Source organism: Monodelphis domestica, chromosome 6 (assembly GCF_027887165.1).
Source record: "Monodelphis domestica isolate mMonDom1 chromosome 6, mMonDom1.pri, whole genome shotgun sequence".
Lineage (NCBI taxonomy): Eukaryota > Metazoa > Chordata > Mammalia > Didelphimorphia > Didelphidae > Monodelphis > Monodelphis domestica.
Window position 1 is genome coordinate 261,589,925 of NC_077232.1, and position 13,475 is coordinate 261,603,399.

The window sequence follows — 13,475 nt, forward strand, 5'->3', positions numbered from 1 at the left end:
TTCTTCTTTGCTTATTCTGTCAAATAGTTTGTGTAATTTGGGGATTAGTTGTTCTTTGAATGTTTGATAGAATTCGTTTGTGAATACATCTGGTCCTGGGGATTTTTTCTTAGGGAGTTCATGATGGCTTGTTCAGTTTCCTTTTCTGACATCGGGTTGTTTAGGTAGTCTATTTCCTTCTCTGTTAATACAGGCAATTTATATTTTTGTAAATATTCATCCAATGACCTAGATTGCCATATTTATTGCCAAATAATTGGGCATAATAATTTTTAAAGATTGCCTCAATTTCCTCTTCATTAGAGATAAGGTCTCCCTTTTCATTTTGGATGATACTGTCAATTTGGTTTTCTTTTTCCCTTTTTTAAAATTAGATTGATCAGTACTTTGTCTATTTTATTTGTTTTTTCAAAGTAGCAGCTTCTAGTCTTATTTATAAAATCAATAGTTCTTTGACTTTCAATTTTATTAATTTCTCCTTTGATTTTTAGGATCTCTAATTTAGTCTTCATCTGAGGATTTTTAATTTGTTTACTTTCTAGTTTTTTAATTTTCATGTCCATTTCATTGAACTCTGCCCTCCATAATTTCTTAATATATGAACTCAAGGATATACATTTCCCCTGAGTATTGCTTTAGCTGCATCCCATAGATTTTGAAAGGATGTCTTATCATTGTCATTTTTTCAATGAAAATAATTGTTTCTATGGTTTTTTCTTTAACTAACCAATTTTGGAGAATAGTATTGTTTAATTTCCAATTAATTTTTGATTTACCTCTTTATGTACCATTACTAATTATTATTTTCATTGAATTGTGGTCTGAGAAGGTTGTATTTATTATTTCTGCTCTTTGGCACTTGTTTGCAATGTTTTTATGCCCTAATATATGGTCAATTTTTGTGAATGTACCATGTGCTGCTGAAAAAAGGTATATTCCTTTTTGTCCCTATTTATTTTTCTCCACATGTCTACTAACTCAAATTTTTCTAAAATTTCATTCACTTCTCTTACCTCTTTCTTATGTATTTTTGGTTTGATTTATCTAGTTTGGATAGAGGAAGGTTTAGGTCTCCCACTAGTATAGTTTTTCTATCTATTTCATCCTTCAGCTCCACTAGTTTCTCCTTTAGAAATCTGGATGCTATGCCATTTGGTGCATATATATTGAATACTGATATTTCATCTTTGTCTATACTGCCTTTTATCAGGATGTAATTACCTTTGCTCTTTTGACTAGGTCTATTTTTACCTTGGCTTTGTCAGATATCATGATTGTGACTCCTGCCTTCTTTTTTATCAGTTGATTTCTAAAATATTTGGCTCTATCCTCTTACTTTTACCTTATGTGTCTACCTTCCTCATGTGTGTTTCTTGTAGACAGCATATGGTAGGGTTTTGGTTTCTAATTCACTCTCATACTTGCTTGTGTTTTATGGGTGAGTTCATTCCATTCACATTCAGAAAGATAATTACCAGCTATTTATTTCCCAGCATTTTGATTTCCACTCCTAGTCCTGTCTTTTCTTCTTTTACTATTTCCTTCTACACCAATGTTTTGTTTTTAATCATTCCCCTTAATTCTCACCCTCATTTTACTTCCCTTCTACCCCCTTCTCATTTCCCTCTTATTTTCTTTAAAGTCTTTTTAAACTACCCCCACCATCTCCCTCCCTTTTATTGCTCCTCTCCCCACCAGTCCAGTTATTATCCTTCTACTTCCCTATAGGGCACAAATCAATTCTCTGCCCCAATGTATTTTATTGTTCTTCCCTCTTTGAGTCAATTTCAATGCATGTAACAATTGAGTATTTCTTATCTCCAACCTCTTTACCTTGCAGTGTATTGATGTTCTCTCCCCTCGCCATGAGCTTCTTTGTGACACATAGATTTATCCCATTTTTTTCTTTTCCCATTTCTCTTGGTATTTGCCTCTTTTTAAAGTCTCCTTTATATATATACACACATATATATTTATTCATACATATATCTATACACATACTTATGTCTTGGCATTTCATCCTATACAGTTTGTCACTATTCCCTCCAAGTATAATTCTTATAGCTACCCAGGTGATAATAACAAATTTTAAGAGTCACCAATATCCTCTTTTCTTGTAGGGATACATATCATTTTAACTTATTGGGTCTCTTAAAAAAGGTTTTTGGTGTTTTTGTTTCTGTTTCCCCCCCTTTAATAATTACTTTTTGATGATTCTTTTGAGTTCTGTGTTTGGGCATCAAATTTTTGTTCAGGTCCAGTCTTTTCTTTATGAATCCTTGGAATTCTTCTGTTTTATTAAATTATCATACTTTCCCCTGCAAGAATATAGTCAGTTTTGCTGGGTAGTTGATTCTTGGTTGTAGGCCTAGTTCCCTTCCTTTCCAGAATATCATATTCCATGACTTTGGGTCCTTCAGTGTGGATGCAGCCAGATCCTGTGTTATCCTCACTGTAGTTCCATGGTATCTGAATGACTTCACCTTAGCAGTTGGTAATATTTTTTCCTTGGTCTGACAGTTCTTGAATTTGGCTATAATATTCCTGGGTGTTGTCAGTTGAGGATTAAGTACAGGGGGTGATCTGTGGATTCTTTCCTTCTCCACTTGTTCTAGAATGTTGGAGCAGTTTTCTGCATAGAAATCTCCACTGTTTGTTGTTGTTGTTTTTTTAAATTTTCCACATATAAAATTTTCCTCAATTTTTAAAAATTGCTACTTCAGGGGAAAAAAATGTTCTCCTTTACTGAGTCTAAAATTGTTCTCTACTCTCTTTCTATCTTAGAAAAGCCATAAATGCCATATTTCAGTTTTAGCAAAAATCATTACTTTTGCCCTTAGTATATTCAAATGAACCTGACAAATTCTTTTTTACAAAAGAGTAATTGTAGAGCTATTCAATTCTTATAGGTGGATGGGTCAAGCCAATATATTAAAAATAATGATATCACTTAAATTAATCTACTGACAGTTTTCTTTATAGAATAAGAAAAAAATTAAAATTCATATGAAGAAATAAAAGGCAGATACTTTCAAGAAAATAATGAAAATAAAGGACAAATGTAATGTAGGACCCCAGATCTCAATGTATATTATATAGTAGTAATTGACAAAACTGTTTTTTGTTGGTTTAATACTAGAAAAGTAGATGAATGAATACTACTTGCAAGACTTAGAAATAAATAACACAATGTTCCACCATTACATAAACCCAGAACAAGCTCTTAGGGACATGATTCTATCTGATAAAGACTGCTATGGAATCTAGATATTAAGCTGCCATTCAACAGATACAGAAAAGCACTTTGTACTATATCTACAATTAAGCTTCAGATAAATAATGATCTAATTATAAAAATTCATACCTCAGAAAAAAGTTAAAAATAATGAGAAAAGGTACCTTTTATAATTATGACTGTAGTTATTCATAATAAGACAAAGTGAAAAAGTAATTAGAAGAGACAAAAAGGAAAAATTCATCTATGTAAAAGTAAATATTTTCATGAGCAAAATCAGTGCAATTTCAATGAAAAGAGAAGCTATCACTGCAAATAAATTTTAAATCAAGCATTTCTGACAAAAGTCTGGAATTTGAAATATATAAAGAAGTGAGATAGATATGAATATGACCATGAATATTTTCCTAATAAGTCATTTAATGATATGAATAATTTTCAAAAGGAAAAATGTTAATTATAAAGAACTATATGAAAACAAATCTGCAAATTAATAAGAAAAAAATGGAAGTTTATGACCAGAGGTCTTACATATCACTTCCATCAAATGAGAAAAGATAACAAAAGACAAAAATATCAGTAAAAGCCATGAATCTTTCCTTGATCCTGTCAATATGAAGTGATCCCTCTCACATCACTTCTCTAAGGTTGATTCTCTCATTAATGTATTAATTCATTACATTTAACATTTACTCAACATTTACTATCTGCTTGAGCCAGAGTACCCCACTGCCTTCAGCTCTTGCTCTTGTTACCACCTGTCCTCCTGCCAATGCTGCTGCTGCTGTTCCTACCTCTCAGATGCTGCGATCTACACACAGCCTGCAACCTTCACCTACCTATGACCAGATCCCCCTGCTGTGAGCCTGTCGCAGTCATTTTTGTTTCTTTTTTTTTTCCAGCAGGGGACTACTGCTTGGAACAGAAAAAAACAAGGTATTCAGTCCCATCACCCTTCTCATTTTCAAGCAGATTTTTTTTAAGTGACTCTGTATTGCTACTGAGGTTTTTTCACAAGGAGGGCAGTTAGCCCAAAGCAGTAGATTTGAAGTCAGAATTTTGGGGAATAAGGCTGATGTTTTCTCTTGACCCAAAACACCAAGGAGTAATCTTTCTCTCATATGGAAATACTCCACTGTTTTCCCTTGAAGTTTTGCCCCTATGGAGGAGGCAAAAAAGCAAAACTTCTCCAAGCCTCCTAGCTAATTCCTTTACCTTCCAGTCAAGGCTTTTTGTTTGTTTGTTTGTTTGTTTGTTTTCCCTGTAAATAAGATCCATTCAGGGTTGTTGTTGTTGTTTTTTAAATAATGTTTCAAAGCATGCTTGAAACTCTGGAACAACAGTTTGAGTTGGTAGAGCTAAAAAGTTCAGTTTAGATTTGCTTTATTCTTTTCCTGGGAGTTTTTATTTTCATTGGAGATTTCCCACTTTATTTACTTCTTAAGAAAAAGCAGCAATAAGCTAGGTTCCTTGAATTACAGACTAAACTGGAATATTTTGACAAAGTTTTGAAAATCTTAAATACTCTCAACATGTAGAATGGAGATTCTACCCAGTACATGTATGAGGAACTCTAGAAGGGTGACAAAAGAAATGCAAATGGATGATAAATATTAGGAAGGGGAATAAACCTTAAAGATATATGGAAATCTGTTGCTTGCTAACTATTTTGAGTTTATTCCCCTCCTTAATAGTGAAGAAGGCTACTGGAATTGGAGAAAAGGATTTTTGAATTCACTGTCAATTCTTCTTGTATTTTACTGATTGCTTTAAGGGCTCATTTTTTTAAGTTTATATTTTAATCTAATCAATACATTCTGTTACATAATCTTTATTTGTACCTTTCCCCTATGCCTGTATTGAAGAACATATCATTGTAAAAACCCATAAACACCTTTTTTTCCGTGGCAAAACCATAACTCCTGAGGGATGTTGCATTTGTCACAGATGGTAATGGATGGATTGCATAAAAAAAAATGGTTACAACTTGTATACAACCTTTGGAAAATTTAATGAACTAAAAATTTAAATTAATTTAAAGTGGTCTTCAAAAATGACTTTTAGTGGGGGCAGCTGCGTGGCTCCGTGGATTGAGAGCCAGGCCTAGAGATAGGAGGTCCTAGGTTCAAATCTGGCCTCAGAAACTTCCAGCTGTGTGACCCTGGGCAAGTCACATGACCCCCATTGCCTAGCCTTTACCACTCTTCTGCCTTGGAGCCAATACATAGTATTGACTCCAAGACGGAAGGTAATGGTTAAAAAAAAAAAAGAAAAAAATGACTTTTAGATATTTAGTAGCTTCTGAATGGATAGTTACACATATATATGTATATACATATAGGAATGTTACATTAAAGGTAGAGAACAAAATAGAAATTCCTGCCATAAAAGTTTTATATAAAGCATAAAGACAAAGTAAGCTTCTGCATGTTTTTTTTAATCCTTTAGTTTAATCTACTTCCACCAGAACAATCTAGAATTCTTGGTGACATTTTAGACCCCAAAAGGTTTTCATTAACAGGATAGAGCTTTGTGTTTTTCCTAGGCTCTTCTGCCAAATTTTGGGATAATGGCAGTAATAGACTTTGTTTAAAATATCTTTGCTAAGTTTGAAAGATTTGCTCCACCTGTGAAACTCGTGACAAGCATCCATTAAGTTCTAAGGTTTTTTAAATGTCATACAGCAAGTGGCTATATACAACTCATGTGAATCCTATATGATAGTGGATTTGTTTGCTATTTTCATTAACTGGGCTATTGTGAATTTGAGGGATTTTGGTTCTTTCTTTAAATGTTCATTATCTACTGGACTACTGTGACAAGGAAATCACTTTAAAAGACTGATATATATTAATTTAAGGTCGCCAAGGAATTCAGCTATGTAATTCCTAAATGAAAACTCAAGTCAGCAGTCAACCTTTTATGGAGTTTAATTACAACAGGAGGAAGAAAGGAATTAGAGATAGAGAGAGAGAAAAGGGAGAGAAGGGAATAGAGCTTAAATATCCCTTCTGTTTAGGCTGGGCCAAAAGGCCCAAGCCCTTAGATAGCTGGGGAAAAGAAAAGAGATCAGTCCCTATTACTCACATGACCAAAATGGAGAAACAGTCTCAGAGGCCCCCACCTTCAGCTTCCTTCAGAGCAAGCTTCTCAGAGCACACTCCAACCACTCAGACAAACTCCTCAACCACCACCTCTGAGTCTTCAGACCCCTCTATCTTTAAGGAAACCATCCAAGTTCCCTCCCCTCAGTTCTCACATCTACCAATCACTGTCCATCAATTTCCCTGTGCCAATGGAGGCTCTAGCTTAACCCAGGACCACCCAGAGGTCTCTGGCTTTGCACATGTCTGTTGAAGGTCATATTTTCAAATAATTAAATCTTTGATCCTTTGCTACAGCCCTTCCTAAATCCTGTTAACCTGAGTAGGGTAGAGATTGGAATAATTAAATTTTGATCTATGCTGCAGCCCTTCCTCAATCCTGTTAGGACTGAGTAGGGTGGAGATTGATTCCAAGTATCTCCATTGTATCAATTCTAAAATCAATCATGACTCAAAGAAATTCCTGTTCTATGCTTAAGCATAGGTCAAAGTCCTTTCCATTGTTCAGCAAAAGGTTTCTGTCCTAAAGTAATCTTAAGAAGGGAGGAGGAGGAACCTCCCATGCCAATGGGGTTCACATTCCAATAGACTATCAGTAAGAAATTTTCCAAGTATGAAATTTCCCAATGGTGAAATTTCCAACATTTATAAGTCTAAGGAATTTTAAGGTTTACACTACTATTTTATAAATCTATTACTTTGTGAAAATTATTTGCACTCACACAGTGTTTCATGGCCAAGTTAAAAATGAAATTAATCTCATTTTTGGTTGAGAAACCTTTCTATTCTACCTTTTCTTGGCTGACACAGTGTGTCACTGATTGTAAGCTATCTATTTTTTTATTTTTAAAACTTTTTTGATTATTGTGTTTCTTTGACCTCTGCTCAGCTCAGTAGTAGAGATGCAACTTCAGCACCTTTTAGGCTGCTTATATTTGCATAATAATGGTGCACCCCTGATTCAACCTGAGTGCTGGAAGTGGGACTGCCTATTGGTCTGCAAACTATGTAGTGGTGGGAGCAGGGGGCTCAGGGTGCCTTTGGTGGGTGTGTTCATCTCTCAGACTGGCCAATGGTGTGGAAAGATGGAACAAAAGTAGAAATATTTTAGGGGTGGAGTCCCACCCAGTAGTGGGAGAAGAGACCCCTACCCCACTCCCTGTAGCCCCTAGTCCCAGACAGGGGTAGGAGAAAGGAAGGAGAGTGGTCTAAGCACTCCACTCATGGGAGGGAGCAATAGTATTTGAGTTTTATTTTTTCTCTCCTTTTTGTAGTTGAAGCACATGTCAACAGTATTGAGATTTTATTTAACTTTTTTTGATTTTGCAATAATGTAAGTTTAATATGCATTTGCCCTAATGTCAATGCATACCACCAAAGTTTTAGACTATAGAAATAATGCCAGATGAGCATTGATTGTTTAAAAAGTTATGGGACTTTGCTTAATGATTCTGTTTGATTCCAGGAGAAGGGAATACAAAAAGCCACTGCACAGTGCCAAAGAAGCACAAAGCTATCTGCATAGTACCAATAGAGCACAAGGTCAAAGAGACCAACCAATCCCAGTGAGATTCATGATATTTTGAGCCAAGATAAGAGGACTTGAATGTGTTTGGGGTTTGAGGTTGCAGCTGTTTGACATATGTCAGAGCAGGTCTTCCTTGTCCTACATTATTATACCAAGGACCTCACTTTGGCTCCTACCTGGCTCCAGTAGGGTTGGGAATATGGGGGAAGGCTGGGGGGGAAGTGGCTTCTTATTACAACATGGGGTGCTTGTCCTTGTTGAATCGAATTCAAATGCAGCCTTATTTGACCTCTGCTCTGCTCAGTAGTAGAGATGCAACTTCAGCACCTTTTAGGCTGCTTATATTTGCATAATAATGGTGCACCCCTGATTCAACCTGAGTGCTGGAAGTGGGACTGCCTATTGGTCTGCAAACTATGTAGTGGTGGGAGCAGGGGGCTCAGGGTGCCTTTGGTGGGTGTGTTCATCTCTCAGACTGGCCAATGGTGTGGAAAGATGGAACAAAAGTAGAAATATTTTAGGGGTGGAGTCCCACCCAGTAGTGGGAGAAGAGACCCCTACCCCACTCCCTGTAGCCCCTAGTCCCAGACAGGGGTAGGAGAAAGGAAGGAGAGTGGTCTAAGCACTCCACTCATGGGAGGGAGCAAATGTAGAGGGGTGGGGAGGCACAGAATAGAGGATATAGTGAGCAGCTCCACTGGGGTCAGTTCAAAGAGAGGTCTCTGCATGCCATCTTTGGCATATGTGCCATAGGTTCACAACCACATCTTTAAACTGTTGGTGTCTATTAATTCACATAGAGCACACATTCATTTCTTTCTGTCCTTTTAACAGACTAAACCAGTCTTTCTTAGAGTGTCCTAAGCCTTGTTGCCCTGAGAGACATTTGGACTTCAAATTTAGAGAATACAGTTTGCTTGAAGTTCTAGAATTTCTGATTGATCAACCTCAAATGCTAAATTTCTTTTTTGGAGCCCCATAATTCTTCAAGGCTTTTCTGAGGTTGTGGTATTTTTTTTAATTAGCCTATTTCTCCTTGTAAAAAAATGACTTTAGAACTTCTTTTCAATTCCTTATATGTTGCAGGGATTCCTAGAGAAATTTCATCCCCTAGGACTAAACCAAATCTGCTAGTAGACATAGGGAAAAAGGGGCATTTAGTAGGTCAGGAAGAAAGCAACAATTCCCCAGCCCTACCACCAAGTCCTGTTGAATTAGAGGCCCTAATTTAAAGTGATTTGGTTTCTCTTGCAGAGAGTTGACTTCAGATCAATACTAGGTCCCCATTCCCTCTGAGGAGAATTTCACTTGCTCTGGGGACTCTTAAGGATAAAAGTTTCCCTTAGAGAGAAAAGTCTCAACATTTTTTCCCTTCCTTTCTTTATTACCTTTGGGTTTCATAAACCCTTTCCAAGTAGTAAAAAGCAGTAACCTATGACAATTTTGTAATGACATGCTTGTAAAACAAATGTAATGATGAAATTTAGAGCATTTTATCCCCAGGTCTACCAGGTATGGTAGTTCTATATCCTTATTAACATTCTTCCATAAACATATAGTCCTACCACTGACTTTTCTGGGTATCTTTAACACTATATATATATAGCCCTAGGGAAAGCTTTTGAAAGGACAATATTTTAGCCTCTCCAAGCAATTAGAAAGTTATTCAGATTTTCAAACAGTCAACTTTGCTAGAAATTTGACTTTCTGGGGATAATATTTGACTAGGGGAAAGATAGCAGTTCATCTGTGCCTAACTCTTAGCCCATAAATCCTAGAATATGAACACAATATGAGGAGTTGAACTATTTGTAAAGATCTATTCACATTTTGTTAATTTTGTGAATTCATTTATATAACAGAATGAAAGACAAAAACCTTATTTCTATTAATAAGAATTTGGCCTTCCAGGGGAGTAAAGACCCAGAAGGCCCTCATGGAGGTGACATCTCCTGGGATAGAGATGAAGAAATCTTTCTCCTTTTCTCACTATTGGCCTTAGGGCAGCCACAGAAAAGCAAGAGACATCTCAAGAGCCAGTTTAAGCTTTTGTGTAGTGAAGACACAAATAAAGCAATGATTTTAGATATCACCTAATTTGGTCATAAGTCTGAGGCAAAAAAAAAGGAAAAATGGAAAGAAAAGGCATATGAAAGTGATGGAATGTGAAGTGAATAAAACAAAGAAAATATTGTTATACCCAGTAATGGCAACACTGTATGATGATCAACTGTGAATGACTTAACAATTAGCAACAAGGCAAGGATCCAGGACAACTCTAAGAGACTCATGACAAAAAAAGGAACAGATGGAGTCTGAATTCAAAAAACATAACCATTCTTTACTTCATTTCCTCCATTAATTTTTCTCTAGTGTAGGTAATATGTCTTGTTTCATTACATGATGAGCAAGGAAATATGCATTATATGATAATGTATATATAACCTATATCATATTACCTGCCTTCTTGAGGAGGGGGAAAAGGGAGGGGAGGGAAGGAAAACATGGATTGCAAAATATCAGAAAACAAATATTTAAAAATTGTATTGACATGCTATCTGAAAAAAATTAAAATTTATTATAGAAAAGGTTTCTGATGGAAAGATTTTGTTTTTGCATGGTTCATTTCATTCATTTTTAACATAGATACTTTTTGTTATACAAAATCCTTTTATTCCTATATAATCAAATTTCCACTCAAATCTTTTATAAATTCTTTTAATTTGAAACTTATTAAGAATTTATCTCTTCTCTCCAATTGTAAAAGTTATAATCATTCCCTTACCCCTAGATTTTATGGTGATTTTTAAAAAATACATGTGTCAATTCAGAGAATAATTTAGAATCTTTGGGAGATTAGTTTGGTCATCTTCCATTATTTCACAAGCTAATATTCATTTTTTTCAATGTTTCTTAATAGTAGAGACTTTCTCCAGTATTTTCTGAAGTTTGTGAAATTAATCTTAAGTTTATCAAGTTTATTGACCATCAATTAGACCACCATATGTATGATTAGTGTGATCTAGCCCAACAGTCACAAACTACAATCTGAAGATCAAATCCAGACAACAGTCTATTTTTGTAGGATTCAGGAGATGAGAATGATTTTTACATTTTAAAATGCAATACAACTTTTCAAAGTGTAAAAAAAGAAATTATTAGCTCCAAGCACAAAATGTGTGTGTATGTGTGTGTGTGTGTATGTGTGTGCGTGTGTGTGTGTGAAAAGGTGCCCTGGCTTTGTTCTTTGGGCTTGATTTGCTGACCATTTCTATTCTGTGAACTTTATAATTATGTCTGATATCATGCTTCACAGAATCATGTTTTATTTTCCCATAAGACTGTGCAGAGGATTTGTAATTCTCAAAAGTTGTGCTGTGCCTCAAGTTCTAGTAGATATTACCATGCCAGAAATGCTTCAAGTATCACCTTGGCAAAGGATCATGACTACTGCCTAAGGATCTGCTTAGCTAAGCATGGACAGCCTCATCTATGGTAAGTGGTCATAAATGGTGATTCTTTGGTCAGGGTAACTTAAGAAAAAGAGAAATACAAAGTACTTCTCACTTTTGTGCATACTTCATCTCCTTCTCTGGCAATGGTATCTGTGGCAGAAAATGGAGCAACAGAGGTGCCAAGAGTCCAAGTTTCAAAAACATTCATTTAATTCTTTGTTCTCTAACAGTGAGATGATTGCTGGTGAGCAACGAATGACCAGGCAGACTGTAATATTTATTGGGAATAATGGGTGGATATGAAGAACAGGGAATACGGAAGGTTTGTAGCAGGGAATGGAGGAGTTGAAGGGAGAGAGGGAATATTGCTGCTGGTGAGACAAAAGGAGAGAGATGCCCCCTGCTGAGAGGCTTTTTTTTTACACAAAATGGGGTATCTAAGAAATGGGTCACTTATGATGTCGAAGATGCCCCAGAGCAGGTAAACACAGACCCTCCTGAGGGATAAGCCTTTCCCCAGACTTTGGTCACCCAGCAGGGATCTGATAAGGACTGTTTATAGTTGAATGACTGTCCTGAGGTTCAGCTCCCTCTATACCCCCTGAAAAGATAGTCCTCTAATCTGACTGAGATATTCAAATAAGATAAATTTTTATAACCAGTTTGGATTGGAGTGGTATTGGGGGAGAGGGAAGGGGGGTTTCTCTAGATAAGGTTTGAGTCTCTCTCAGCGTTGGAACTGAGGCCAGGCCTCACAGGCTGATGGAGGGTTTCTCTTATGCCTGTCTACATTATATCTATGCTAGTTTTCTTAATTTCAAAATCTTAGCAGTAGACAGCAAGCAACGAGAAAAGTTCTGACCTTCAGAGCTGTTTAGGCCTGTCTCTTCAGGCTGAAGAAAATAGAGGCATTTCAATCCAGAGACTTGGAAGAACAGTTCATCACACTTCCAACACCAGGAAGGAAGTGCTCCTCACAAGTGCTCCACTGCCACTCCCAGTTGCCCCTTTCCCCACCAACTGTCAATCTTGTCAATTTCTTCTCTTTCTAATATTCCTATTGTTGCTTGTTCCAACACAGTGGCAGAAAGTCCAGAACTTGTTTTAGTTTCCTTTCCACAAGACTTCTTGAGCAAATTAATCTTATTAATCTTAACATTCTTATCATAAATTAAACTAGAAGGCAAAGGGAAATTCTGTCTAAATTGGGGGATATCTCATAGGTTTTCCTATGATAGGAAACCAAAGTGAAAGAAATGATTTTATCACGAATCCCAAATCAACAAGAAATTTTGCATTGGACATTTCATTCTCTCAAAATTTAAGGGCATTGATATTACTCAGCAAAATTATGAGACTCAGGAAAATTTCAGCTTCCATAGCAACATCTGTTGCAAAAAAAAAAAAAGATAAAATACATATAAAACTGGATAACTAATATAAGAACTGAATATTCACATAAACAGGGATTTTATATAAATACATATATTGATATTTGATATCTTCAGTATGCATGTGATCACAGGAAAGAATATAAAAAATAGTTTCAAAAGCATGGAACATTAATAAGAAACAAATCAGATCATGGCATTATGTATTGTACAAAAATAATGTGCCTAAGTATCATGAATCTTTGTTCAAGAAAAGAATTGGGAGTGAATAACCAAGGTAAACATCTGAAAAAATTAAAATGATTTCATTTTAGTTTTCAGGAAATGATTGCTTGCCAACACAAGAATTAATTTTGAATCATTAATTTGTACACAAATATCTAAGATGGAAATCCAGACCAAATTAGAAGAATGGAAATGAGAAAATACCATCTTCGGGTGAGAGACTTTCAAATTAAATGATTTAAGTAAATTACTACTGGAAGAAGATGGGGAGAGAGAGAGAGAGAGGACATCAATACATAGATTATATCAATATTTCCCAAGGAGATTTGCCTAATATAAATTGATCCCATAAAGGTCCCCCAAAAAACAAAAACATAGCAGTCAGCAAACATTCTTTTCTCCTTTCCAAATCAAAAGATGTGAACCATGAATGACACTGGTTAGAATTTTTTTTTTAATCAAATTGTTTGGAGGACAGTAAGTGACAGGCCTGGAGAAGAGAGGTTCTAGCTTCAGACCTGGCCCAAGACATTTACT